This window comes from Mirounga angustirostris, unplaced genomic scaffold (genome assembly GCF_029215605.1).
Source record: "Mirounga angustirostris isolate CCGP_5_RB_7025 unplaced genomic scaffold, mMirAng1.0.hap1 SCAF_10, whole genome shotgun sequence".
Lineage (NCBI taxonomy): Eukaryota > Metazoa > Chordata > Mammalia > Carnivora > Phocidae > Mirounga > Mirounga angustirostris.
In genome coordinates, this window is record NW_026991718.1 from 111,346,239 (window position 1) to 111,359,613 (window position 13,375).

Here is a 13,375-nt window from a genome sequence, read left to right on the forward strand (position 1 = left end):
GCACCCTCCCACCCCCATCAGGGCCATACATCCAGGATGGTCCCAGCAGAATAGTTTGTTGTCATAAATACCTTGTTCCACACCTGAATGTCCAGCAACAGGGAAATGAGAAATAAGGTAGGGTGGTCACCTGCTGGGACACTCCACTGAGAAGGAATGAACTATTTATGCCTCTGTTTCTCATCCTGGCTAGACCCTGACAACTTAATGATCAGGCAAGGAAAAGAAAAATGACATTGCAGAAGAATCTCACAGCTGGGTAGCATTTTTGGAGATCTTTAAAACACAGAAAAACAATTCTATGTATTATTTATGCATCCATATCTATGTAATAAATTCCTAAAGGCACAGACTAGAAAAGACTATATTTCATGACAATGGTTGCCTCTGGGGAGGGAGAAAAGCAGGACTGAGAGAGAGACAAGGTGGAGAGGCTTCAATTTTATCTGTCACTTTTAATAATTTTATTTAAAAAAAAATCAGAAGCAAACGTAACAAAATGCTAACATTTAATACTGGGTGGAGGGTTCATGGGATAGTTAGTATATTATTCCCTTCACTTTTCTTTATTTTAACATTCCCCCCCCCCCCAAAATGGATAGTGAAGAGAAAGCCATGGGATAAAGGAACCAATATCTATTGAAGCCTTTCTCTGTGCTGGCCAAAGTCTACAGCAGTGGTTCTCAAAGTGTGGTCCCTGGACCAGCAGCGACAGCATCACGTGGGAATGTAAATTCTCGGAGTCCCAGGCGGACCTACTGAACCAGGAACTCTGGGGTCAGGGCCCAGAAATCTGTGTTTTAACAAGCCTTCCAGGTGATTCTGGTATACTGCCAAAGTTTGAGAAGCACTGGGCTAGACTGTGTTAGCTATGACAATAGTTCACGTGTATTAACATGTATACCTGTCATGTTGTGCTCTAAGAGCTTTCCATCAATAACAACCTAACCTTCAAGACGACCCTGTGAGGGAGTCATTATTATTAATAACCCCAACCTATAGGTGTAAACACGGAGGCACAGGAAGGCCAAATCCCTTGCTCAAGGTCAACAGGCAGGTTGCTCCCAGAATCCCACTTCCCCTTGCATGACCCCCATGGACTCTAGCTCATTATAGCCTTGGAGAAAGAATAATAGCCCCATCTGACAGAGGAGGAAACTGGAACTGGGCGCGAGAGAGCGACTTGGCCCAAGGTCTGACGAAGAGGAAAGTGACGGGGCAGACACCCTGTGGTCGGTCTGTCCGGGAGGTTTTGAGTTGTGACCCACAACTGCTGGGGACCAGCGCCTAGCGCGGGAGGAGGCCGGAGCGCGGCGAGCCGGCCCAGCGGCAGCCCAGCCCGGGCGTGGTTCGCACGTCACGCCTACGGCCATCTGTCCCCTTCCCCACGACGGCTGCCAACCCGCTGCCAACCCGCCGTGACCCGTCACCCACCCCCACCAGGAACCGTAAGGGCCTTCCCCTCCCGGTCTCCGTGAAGCCCCATCCCTTCCTTCTCGTTTTTCTTTTCCTTTGCAGAAAGGGAACCTGGACGGCTCCGAGAAGTGGAGGCTGGATGGAAGTCACTCGGTGGCCAGAGCTCCCCTCCCCAGAGCTGCTCCAGGTTCGCAGCCGGGCCATCCCCTCCGCCCGCCCCTCATCCCCTGCCCGCCCGCCCCTTCCCGCCGCACCCCAGCCGGCCCTGCCCACCACCCCGGGCTCCCCCCGCAGCGAAGACCCTCAGGCGGCGCTCGGCGGCCGGGTCCGCGCCACTCACCTGGGCGCCCGCTCCTCGTCCTGCGGGCAGCCCGGATCCTCGCAGCTCGAGCGCCCCCCCAGCTCAGCAGCCCCCGGGGTCCCGGGGCGCCCGTGCCCGAAGGGAGACGGGCTGACTTTCGAGAAGAGGCAAGAGCCCTGCTCTGAGGGGCCCGGGCGCCGCGCGGCTTCTCCGGCTCCCCTGACGCTGAACCGCCCGCGTCCCCTCCCGCTGGCCTCTAGGCCTCGGTGGTGCGTCCCGGCTGCCAGGGACGCGGTGGCACCCACAGGCCATCTGGGTTCCTTAGCCGCGCCCTGAGCGATTCTAACCCCACCCTCATGCAGCCTAACCCCGCCCCTGAAGAGTCTAACCCCACCGCCGGGACTCTAATCCCACACCCCACTTCCCAGACCCTAATCCCACCTCCCAAGGACTTTTTTTTTTTTTTAAGATTTTATTTATTTATTTGATAGAGAGAGGGACGGTGAGAGAGGGAACACAGCAGGGGGAGTGGGAGAGGGAGAAGCAGGCTTCCTGCGGCGCAGGGAGCCGGATGCGGGCTCGATCCCAGGACCCTGGGATCAGGACCTGAGCCGAAGGCAGACGCCCAACGACTGAGCCACCCAGGCGCCCCTCACCGCCCAAGTACTTTTTTAAATAAAGATTATATTTGTTTATTTGAGAGAGAGCGAGAGAGAGAATGAGAGCAGGAGCAGAGGCAGAGGAAGAAGCAGATTTCCTGTTGAGCAGGGATCCCGGTGAGGGACTCGGTGCCAGGACCCTGGGACCATGACCTGAGCAGAAGGCAGACGCTAAACCGACTGAGCCATCCAGGCGTCCCCAAGGATTTTTTTTTTAAACACAGCCCATCCGAGGCTTCTAACTCTGCCCCTAAGAATCCTAACCCCGCCCAGAAGGATAATAAACCCGCCCCTAAGAATTTTAATCCGTCCCCCAAAGATTCTAACCCCACCCCGTCCTCCAAATACCTTACACCTGTCCTAATGCATTATAATCCCGCCTCCCCAAACCCTAATGCGGTCCCCAAAGGGATTAAACCCGTCCTCACAAGAACTGCAACACCATCTCTCCCCAAAATCCTAATTCTGCCCCCAAAAGGATTTTGAATCTCACATTTGAAGGATTTTTTAGCCTCACCCAACCGGAGTTTTCTAATCCTGCCCCCAAGGATTCTAATCCAGCCAACCAAAGGAGCCTAACCCTCCTCTTCAAAGGATTCTGACCCAGCCCTCCAGATTCATAACCCTAACCCCAGGGAATCTAATCCTGCTCCTGGATAATCCCAATCTTGTTCCCAAAGGAACACCCCTCAGGATTCCAATCCGATCCATCCAAAAATTCCAACCCTACCCTCAAGGATTTTAACCCCTCATCAGAAGATTCCAACTCAGCCCCCAAGGATCCTAACCCCTATCCTCGGCACTCTCACAGGATTCTAATCGCCCCTCTCCCGCCCCCCCCCCCCCCGCCCTTAGCATTCTAATCGGGTTTTCCCTACCATTTCAATCCACTCCTACAAGCCCAGGCCCCTCCCCCACACCGTGTCCCAAGCCTTCCGGGTCCTTCTGTGGTCTGTGGGTTCCACTCCACAGGCCCCGCTCTATTCAAAGGGCATGCAAAGTTTCTCACCCGCAGGCACCGCCCTGGCTCATTCTTGGCCGGTTTCGGCAGCTCGGATGACTTTGAAAATTGAGAAGGCGGGATGCCCGGCTGGAGGGTCCCACATGAATGAGATGTGCCCAGGACCAGGCAAGGACAGAGCACATCGGCTCCTGGAAAAAGAGAGGTATTGTCGCACTAAATTCTGCCAAGTACACTTCCAAGATGTGTACGAATCTTACAGCCTTTCTGTATTCCCACTGCTACCAGCCACTTCAGGCTACCATCATCTCTTCATTCACTCATCCATTCATTCATTCATTAATTCAGCGATACTCTGCTGAGTGCAGGGCTACACAGGGCTTCTCAACTTCAGTACTATTGACATGTGAGCTGCATAATTCTTCGTTGTAGGGGGCTTGTCCTGGGCAAGGTAGGATGATGAACAGCATTCCTGGACTCCACCTACCAAATGCCAGTAGCAACCTCCTTCTCCACTTGCGACAACCAAAAATGTCTCCAAACATAATTAAATGTGTGTGGGGGGGGGCGGGCAGAACCATGAATTAAAAGATAATGACCCTGCTCTAATGTGTTTGCTATCTGTGCTCAAATACACATATGTGATTTTAAAAATAAATTTTTAAAAGATTTATTGATTGATTTTAGGTGGGGAAGGGCAGAGGGAGAGGGAAAGTCTTAAGCGCACTCCACGCTGAACGCGGACCCCGATGTGGAGCTCCATCCCAGGACCCTGAGATCATGACCTGACCTGAAACCAAGGGTTGGACGCTCAACTGACTGAGCCACCCAGGTGCCCCTTTAAAAATAATTTTAATTCTGTGTTTAGTTTACTTTAATAGTACTTAATTTTGTGCTTTCCCCTCCAATTCCAACACTGTTATTAACATTTAGCCATGTTGCTAAAGGTCATTGTCTACATCTCCACAGTTTATTTGTCCATCCCCCTAGTCATGGACACCTAGATGGCACACAGCTTTGGGCTACCATGTCCCTGATGGACTGGTGTAAGAATTTTGTAAAGATTTGCTTTGCCAAGAATGATGGATGCTTGCAGATGGCTGCTGCCAAAATTCTTCTCCTAACATTTCCCCACATCTTTTTTTATTTAAATTAATTCAAACAGTCTTATAGAACACCCAGTGCTCATTACATCACATGCCCTCCTTAATGTCCATCACCCAGTTACCACATCCCCCCCAACCCCCTCCCCTCATTGCCCCACATCTTGACTGACTCTTGGTATCATCCATCAGTCTTTAAAAAAAAAAAAAAAGATTTCATTTATTTATTTGAGAGAGAGAGAAAGATAGCAAGAGCAGGGGAGGGGCAGAAGGAGAGAAGAAGACTCCCCGCTGAGCAGGAAGCCCGACACAGGGGCTCAATCCCAGGACCCTGGGATCATGACTTGACCAAAGGCAGATGCTCAACCAACTGAGTCACCCAGGTGCCCCTCATCCATTAGCCTTAATTTGAGTTCCCCAGAAGTAGACCCTAGACATGGATTCAAGTGAAAGTAGGTTATTTTTTTTTTAAAGATTTTATTTATTTATTTTGACAGAGAAAGACACAGTGAGAGAGGGAACACAAGCAGGGGGAGTGGGAAAGGGAGAAGCAGGCTCCCCGCTGAGCAGGGAGCCCGATGCGGGGCTCAATCCCAGGACCCTGGGATCATGACCTGAGCCAAAGGCAGACGCTTAACAACTGAGCCACCCAGGCGCCCCTGAAAGTAGGTTATTTGGAAGATGCAGAAAACACTGGTAGGGGTGTAGGTGGATAAGATAGGAGAGGGAAGAAAGCCAATTAAGAGAGCATTGCAACCAATTACAACTGTGGGCTCCTGGAACTCACTCCTGCTGGAGAGGGAATTCTGGAGACACTAGTATTCCCACTCCATAATTACCTTTCCTGGAAGATGAGGGCGCTGAGGCATTTATGTACCAACTCCTGGCAGACATTGGATGAGGGATGCTCCTGGGGGGTATTAATCCTTCAGCACTCTGGCCTGCCCCATGCATACTCCAGCCACCAGAGAGAGAGCCTCCAGGAAGAGAGATACATGTTCTGAGGACACAAGAGGGTCATCATTAGCATCAGCTACACCTTCTTCCATAAGTTTGTCATTCTGATGGCAAAGGACCACAGACAGCTGAAACACTGTCCTGTTAACAGCCAATTCTACCTACCCCTCTTTTTGCTATTGAAGTAATGCTGCAGTAAAAATCTGTGCATGTTTCCAAAGCTCCTATCAACTTTACTATGGCATAGTTTTATACATAAAATGCACCATTAAAATACTCAGCTAGATGAATTTTGGTAAAGGTATACACTTGTGTAACCACTACCCTAATCAAGATATAGAACATTTCTACCACTCCAAAGAGTTCCCTTTTACCCTATTGCAGTCAACTTCTCCCCCGCTTCATTGCCTGTTTTTGGCTTTTTGTCTATTGTAGATTAGCTTTGTCTTTTCTAGAATTTTAAATAAATGCAATCATACCATATGTTTCTTTTATGTCTGTCTTCTTTTACTTCCATATTACTTTTGAGATTTTCCATGTTGTTACATTTTGCAGTATTTTGTTCCTTTTCACTGCTGAGTAGTATTCCACAGTATAGATGTATCCCTATTTGTTTATCCATTTACTTGATGGACATTTGCGTTGTTTTCAGGTTTTGGTTACATGAATAAAGCTGCTATGAACCTTCATGTACAAGCCTTTGTATGGACATGCTTTATTTCTCTTGAGTAAATACTTAGGACTGGAGTTGCTGGGTCAAGTGGTAAGTGTATATTTTAGTATATGTGCTGCCGAAGCGAGCATGGTAAGTGTATATTTTAACCTGATAATCCACTGCTACATTGGTTTTCAAAGCAATTATACCATTTTGCATTCCGACCAGCAATGTATGGTTTCCAGTTTCTCCACATCCTTGCCTATTTGGTATTGTCATTCTTTTTAATTAAAAAAAAATATTTCCCGTCTAACTCATATTAGCATCAAAGAACATTTATATTACAAATTTATCCTAAAACACTGCCTTACCAGTACTTGGGGTGGCAAACATTTTATCGATTCATTCATTCATTCATTCATTCATTCATTCATTCATTCATTCATTGTCATGGGGAATATAGCTGACCACAAGAAGTAGTGCTAAATGCTGCATCTTTGGCATCAATCTAGAGTTCAAATCCTGGCACTGCCATTTATGAACTGAATGACCTTGAACAAATCAAATCACTTTTCTGAGTCTCAGTTTCCTCATCTATCGAGTGGAAATGACAATAGTATTTATCTCAGTGAATCATCATGAAAATCAATTGACATCTTATGTGCAAGGGTGATAGGATTACAAGAAAAATAAATCAGAGCAAGAGGGTGGGATGTGACTTGAGACAGAGTGGCCAGGGTAGACCTCTCTGAGGAGGTAGCATGTAGCAGAGACCTGCTGAACTGGGGGAGTGAGCCATGTGATAATCTGGGGGAAGCGTGTTCCAAACAGAAGGAACAATAACGGCAAAAGTCCTGAGGTGCAATCGCACTTGGTGTGTTTAAGGAATAAAGGAGGCCATGTAGCTGGATCAGAGTGGGTGCAGAGGAGAGTGATGGAAATGACGTTGGAAAGATAGTGAAATCAGAATGTGAGGCCAAGAAGTCTTGGTGTTGATATAAAACTTTAATTGACACAAGATGGGAGCCATTGGAAGGTTTTGAGCAGAGGAGTAAGCCACACTGGCTTGTGTTTTAATGGGATCTGTCTGGCTGCTGGGTGGAGAATGGATTGGAGGGGCATGAGGAAAGCAGGGAACCCAATGAGCAGGCTGAGGCAGTCATCCAAGGATAATATGATGGTGGCATGGGCCAGGGTGGTGGCAACTGACAGTTGTAAGAGCTCAGAGAGAAAAAAGATCAGAATACCTGAGACTTTATGAGTATGCACAAGGGAAGTCAATACAGCACCACTTTTACTAGGAAAGGGTTGGAAATAATCTAGATGTCCATCATTTGGGGACTGGGAAAATAAATGATAATACAATAATGGAGTACCAAGCTGTTGTCAAAAAGAATGAGGATGTATAAAAACTAATTGTATTTCATTTATTTATTTATGTATTTGGGTGGGGGGCAAGGGGAGAGAGGGAGAGAGAATCCTAAGCAGGCTCCACACCCAGCACAGAGCCCAACATGGGGCTTGATCTCACGACCCTTGATCTCTTGATCTGAAATCAAGAGTCAGACGCTCAACTGACTGAGCCACCCAGGTGCCCCAAAACTAATTGTTTTAGTTAGACAGATAATAACAAGTGTTGATGGGCTGGGTGACAGAGCAGGGGAGGAGACTTACTGGTCCCAGTATACCCTTTGTACTCTTGAATTTTGGACCACTTGAATATATTAACTACTCAAAAATTAAAAGTCAATTTAAAAATCAGAACTAACACTAGCAATGAACAATCTGAAAATAAGGTTAAGAAAACAATTTCATTTACAATATCACCAAAAAGAATAAAATGTTTGGGAATAGGGCGCCTGGGCGGCTCAGTTGGTTGAGCAACTGCCTTCGGCTCAGGTCATGATCCTGGAGTCCCAGGATCGAGTCCCACATCGGGCTCCCTGCTCAGCAGGGAGTCTGCTTCTCCCTCTGACCCTCCTCCCTCTCATGCTCTCTGTCTCTCATTCTCTCTCTCGCAAATAAATAAAAATCTTAAAAAAAAAAAGGTTTGGGAATAATTTTAACAAAAATAGTGCAAGATAATTTAAAAACTAAAAAATCACCCTTGAAAGAAACTGAAGAAGACCTAAACAAAGTCATCTCATAGGATGGGAAAGATATCTCATGGAAAAGACATTTCTTCTTAGATTGGAAGACTTAATATTGTGAAGGTGATGATAGTCTTCAAATTGATCAACATAATTCCCATCTATTAAAAAAAATTCACCAGTTCACCCCCAAATTTATATGGAAACACAAGGAATCCAGAACAGCGAAGCAATCTTGAAAAAGTAAAACAAAGTTGGAGGACTCTGAAACTTACTATAAAGTTACAGTAATCAAGACAGTGTGGTACTGTCATATAGAAATATGTAACAATGGAACAGAATTGAGAGTCCAGAAGTAAACCCTCACATTATGGCCAAGTGATTTCCAACAAGAGTGCCAAGACAATTCAGTGGGGGAAGAATAGTCTTTTCAATAAATGGTGCTAGAACTAGATACCCCCATGCAAAATAATGAAATGGACCCCTACCTCACACCATCCACAAAAATAAGTCAAAATGGATCATAGACCTAAATGTCTGAGCTAAAACTATAAAAACCTTCATGATTTTAGGTTAAGCAAAGCCTTCTTAAATGTGACACAGGTAGGAAAAAAAACAAAAACTGATAAACTGGATTTCCTCAAAACTAAAAACTTGTGCAGCAAATGAGACAATCAAGAAAATGAAAAGACAATGCACAGAATGGGGGCAAATACAGATCTCCTAAGGGACTAGTATCCCAAATATATATACACTACAACTCAACAATAAAAAGACAACATAACTGAAAAGTGGACAAAAGATTTGAATAGACATTTCTCCAAAGAAATTATACAAAGAGCTAACAAGCACGTTAAAAGATGCTTATTATCATTAGTCATTAGGGAAATACAAATTAAAGCCACCATGAGATGTCACTACACAACATTAGAATGATTATAATAAAAAAGACAGATAATAACAAGTGTTGATGGGCTGGGTGACAGAGCAGGGAAGGAGACTTACTGGTCCCAGTATACCCTTTGTACTCTTGAATTTTGGACCACTTGAATATATTAACTACTCAAAAATTAAAAGTCAATTTAAAAATCAGAGACTTCAGGGGCACCTGGCTGGCTCAGTCTGCATAGCATGTGACTCTTGATCTTGGGGTTGTGAGTTTGAGTCCCACGTTGGGTGTAGAGATTACTTAAAAATAAAAAATCTTAAAAGAATATCAGAGACAGAGGTAGAATTGAGGCTGGGTAGGATTTTTAGAGGATGGAAAAGTCAAGAAAAGTTTTTGGTGTGTACTTGACAATGGGTCAGGGATGGAGGAATGATGGAAGCAAAGGCATTGAAGCTAGACTGAGTACTTTTCGCTAGCTGTGATTTTGCTTTCTCATCTGCAAAGTGGAATGATAAGAGTACCTACTTCACCAGATCATTAAATTATTGCATTAAAAGCTCTTATTATTGCGCCCTCACTTATATCATCTGATTTAATCTCTTTGAGATAGGAATGATTATAAATGGATGGCTCAGAGAGGTAAAGACACCTGCCCAAGGTCACACAACCAGCTAGCGACAGAGCTGGGATTCAAACCCAGGTCTGTGAGTCTCCGGTGTACCTCCAGAGCCCATGCTTGTAATGAGTACACAAACTCAGTAAGTGTGCCCTGGAGACTGAGGAGTAGAGAGACAAATTCGGATTAAAGGACACATCCCAGGGCTCAGTCCTGGAGGGAGGGCAGGAGCTGGGGAACAACGCAGGCTTCACCTTCACCTTGAGTCAGATGATGGCTCTTTCAAAAATATGTTTTCCTATCTCAGAAGGCATTTGCATTTCATATTTCAAATTCTTTGGGACCACTGTTGATTGTCCTATATTCAAAACAGAATGGGGGATGGGGAAGAGAGCCACAATCATTATTTCAGGGCTCAGATATTTCCCCTTTTATTTGCAAAGTAGCCAGTGCTCATTTCACAGCAATACCCTCCCAGGCAGGTCACTGCTGTCCTCATTTTCCAAGAGAGGCAAATGAAAATCTGAGAAGACCAGCCCCTGAGAAACTCACAACACCAACAGGTCCTTGATGCCCCTTCCTAAAGTTCCCCATTCTCCATCACCTCTAGCTCCTTCCCTCACCCTGCCTTAGTTTTCTCCAGAGAACTTTTCATGTACGTATTTATAATAAGTTAATGTGTTTATTGTCTGTCTCCTGCTTATTTGCAAGTTCCATGAAGGTACTATTCACGTGCCCATTTTACAGATGAAGAAACTGAAGTTCAAAGTTTGTAAACAGCCAGTGAGGAATAGCACTGAGATCCAAACCCTTCATTCTTTGATTAATTCTATTAATATTTATTAAGGGCTTAATATGTGCATGTCTGCCAGGGGCTGGAAGCACAAAAAGATGAACAAGATAGTTTTCAAGCAACATCCAAATGAATTAGGGAGATAAAAACTTAAACTGATAACCCAGATACAGAGTGGAAAATGCTGTGCATATTGTAGGACCAAGTAGGAGGGATATTGGTCCAGCCTGGGGTGCATCAAGGAGGACTTCTTGAAGGAGGTGATAGGTCGACATTTAAAGGATGTTAACAGAAGATCATGGCAAAGGGTTTTTCAGACAGAAGAGACAGCCTGACAAAGACTGGAGGGAGGAACAGCCTGGCTTGACTGATGAACCACAAACACTTCTGTGTCCTCGGTGCCTGAAGCCCCTGGGCACAGACAGGTGGAAAATCAGCCTTGGAAATGGCAGCAGAAGCTGATAAGGAACTGGGGCTTTCTCCTGTGGCTGAATGGGTAGACTACGGGTGTCTTGGAAGCTTGCCTACACCAGGTACCACCCTAGAGTCAGCTGACCTCCTACTCAGGAGTATGGCGGGACTGGGCAGGAATGGGGGTGCTGAGGGGAGCCCAAGAAGTTGTTTTTCTGCCCCCAGCTGCGTGGCCTCCTCCAGCTGATGGGTTTCCCCGTCTCCCCCCAAGGGGGTTGGGGGACAGTTCGGTTTCACAACCCCCTGCCTTCCCCCAGCGTCCCCGGAGGGTAAGAAAAGAGGAAGCACTCATCGGACTTCCTCCTGGGTCCGGGTGCACGCAAGCTCAGGCAGGTCCCCTCAGGGGGCGGGGGTGCTAAGCCAGACCTGCCACCCGCACCCCAGCATTCCGCGGAATAACAGGGCCTGGGTCCCGGCCCTGCCCTCACTCAGTGGCGGTCACTCTCGCGGGGTGCGCCCAGGCCCCAGAACGAGGAGAATGGGTTCCCGTCCCAGCAATTCTGATATGCTGTCTGCTCTTTGACAAGACCTTCTCTCTGAGCTTTGCATCTTGAACAAGGCACATCCTACTCAGCAATTTAAAACTGAGGCAATGTGCACAAATTGACATGGAGAGATCCCCAAGACACACTTGCAGAATAGTATGAAAGTACACTCATTTAAAATGTAACACGGTTTTGTATTTACCTATATCTATATGTAAACGCAAAGAGAAAGGTGTGGGAACTTTACAGCAGACAAGAACAGAAGTTGTTACCGAAGAAGACAGGAACGTTGGAATCAGGGGGAAGAGATGGGGACTGTTTCTCAGGTTTTTTGTTTTTTTTAAATTTCATTTTTAACCTAGATTGTGTTTGCTTTTTTTTTTTTTTAAAGATTTTATTTATTTATTTGAGAGAGAGAGAGAGAGCACATGAGAGGGGGGAGGGTCAGAGGGAGAAGCAGACTCCCTGCTGAGCAGGGAGCCTGATGCGGGACTCAATCCCGGGACTCCAGGATCATTACCTGAGCCGAAGGCATATGCCCAACCATCTGAGCCACCCAGGTGCCCGACTGTATTTGCTTTTATTTGTGTAATTAAAATAGTAATAATAAATGAGAGGACTGATATATGCGGTTATTGAAGGTCTTTTCCTCAAACAATTTGCTATGAAAATTTCCAAACATACAGCAAAATTGAAGGATTTACAACAAAACCCCTACAGTACTTACCATTGACATTCTACTTGCTTCATCACAGTCGGTCCATGTAGCTATCCATCAATTCATCTTGTTCTTTATAGATTTTATTTGTTTATTTGAGGGAGAAAGAGAGCACGAGTGGGGGGAGGGGCAGAGGGACAGCAGACTCCCCACTGAGCGCCCAGCAAGGTGGGTGGGTGGGTGGGCTCGATTCCAGGACACTGAGATCATGACCTGAGCCAAGGGTAGACACTTAACCAATTAACTGACTGAGCCACCCAGGTGCCCCATCATCAATGCATCTTTTTAAAATGCATTTCAAAGTAAATTACCTCAGCCCACATATTATTAACTAGAGTTCAAAGTTTGTTTACAGAATTTTTTAGAGCGGGGAGGGGCAGGGGGAGAGAGAGAGAGAGAGTCTCAAGCAGGCTCCACGGCCAGCGAGGAGCCCCATGGGGGGGTCTCATCATGACCTGAGTGGAAATCAAGAGTCTGACGTTTAACCAACTGAGCCACCCAGGCGCCCCTGTTTACAGTATTTTTTATGTAAAATTTACATATAACAAAGTGCATAAGATTAAGTGTACATCTGCTGAGTTTTTGCAAATGCATATGCATCAATGTAACTTCAACCCCATAAGATATACATTTCTATCATTCTAGAAAGTTCCCTCCTGTCCTACAGTGTATTTTAATTGCCAACATTCATTCAACACCCAACATTCAACACAGGGCCAGGTATATAGTAAGTGCTCAGTAAATGTTAGCTGAGGGGTGCCTGGCTGGCTCAGTCAGTGGAGTGTGTGACTCCTGATCTTGGGGTTGTGAGTTTGAGCCCCACGTTGGGTGAAAAATAAAATCTTTAAAAAAAAAAAAAATGTTAGCTGAAGGAATGAATGTGCACATGGCCTATTTCCCTGAAGGCAGAAGCATCTCTTTTTCTCTTGCACTCCCCCACAGAACTGAAATTCAGTAAATGCTTAATAAAGACTTATTGACTGCATTAGGTATATATTGTGTAACAAACTACCCAAAATTTAGCAGCTTAAAACATTATAAAGGGTTATTATCTCACACACAATTTCTGTGGGTCAGGAATTAGGGGGCAGCTTAGCTCAGTGGTTTGACTTGAGATTTTTCATGAGGCTGCAGTCAAGAGCAGCCTGGTATTATCTGAGGGATTGACTGGGGCTGGAGATCCATTTCCAAGATGCCTCCACCCACAGGACCATTGGCAGTAAGCGCCCATTCCTCACCAAGCGAACCTCTCCATAAGACT

The 13,375-nt window shown here is 45.9% G+C and overlaps 1 protein-coding gene across 3 annotated transcripts in view; it reads right to left on the reverse strand.

Annotated features, from left to right (window-relative positions):
• The window catches only part of HCK (HCK proto-oncogene, Src family tyrosine kinase), a 40,252-nt gene extending 38,224 nt beyond the window's left edge, over window positions 1–2,028 (reverse strand). For 2 of the 3 annotated variants that reach the window (XM_045885553.3, XM_045885552.3), the window contains exon 1: window positions 1,757–2,028. The gene's annotated coding sequence lies outside the window, so the exon portion shown is untranslated. The remainder of the gene's footprint in view (window positions 1–1,756) is intronic. The other variant, XM_054510037.1, reaches the window with a different exon arrangement.
• Window positions 2,029–13,375: the final 11,347 nt, after the last annotated feature.